Source organism: Etheostoma spectabile, unplaced genomic scaffold, assembly GCF_008692095.1.
Source record: "Etheostoma spectabile isolate EspeVRDwgs_2016 unplaced genomic scaffold, UIUC_Espe_1.0 scaffold302, whole genome shotgun sequence".
Classification (NCBI taxonomy): domain Eukaryota; kingdom Metazoa; phylum Chordata; class Actinopteri; order Perciformes; family Percidae; genus Etheostoma; species Etheostoma spectabile.
This window is the reverse complement of record NW_022605581.1, coordinates 239,201-239,452: the sequence shown is the minus strand read 5'-3', so window position 1 is coordinate 239,452 and position 252 is coordinate 239,201. Positions and strand designations below refer to the sequence as shown.

Sequence of the window (252 nt, the reverse complement as noted above, 5' to 3'; positions counted from 1 at the left end):
TTCGGCTCACATAAACCCCACAAAACTGTCGTTAAATTAAAAGAATTATGAATTAAAACTAGCTTTTTTTGTATCGCCACCCGCTTCTCTCTTCTAACATCCTCTCTCGACGCGTTTCACCAGACCCCCTCAAGGAACTCCGCACTTTTATTTTGCCCCGAGCACTGTCATAACTGTATACCTCACACATTATGAAGTAAGACTTCTTTCAAATCATCAGGACCTACCTCGTATTTCGGCTCACATAAACCC

At 42.1% G+C, this 252-nt stretch overlaps 1 protein-coding gene across 1 annotated transcript in view; it reads left to right on the top strand.

Annotated features, from left to right (window-relative positions):
• The window catches only part of lrch4 (leucine-rich repeats and calponin homology (CH) domain containing 4), a 52,645-nt gene that overhangs the window by 652 nt on the left and 51,741 nt on the right, over nucleotides 1–252 (top strand). The window lies entirely within an intron of this gene.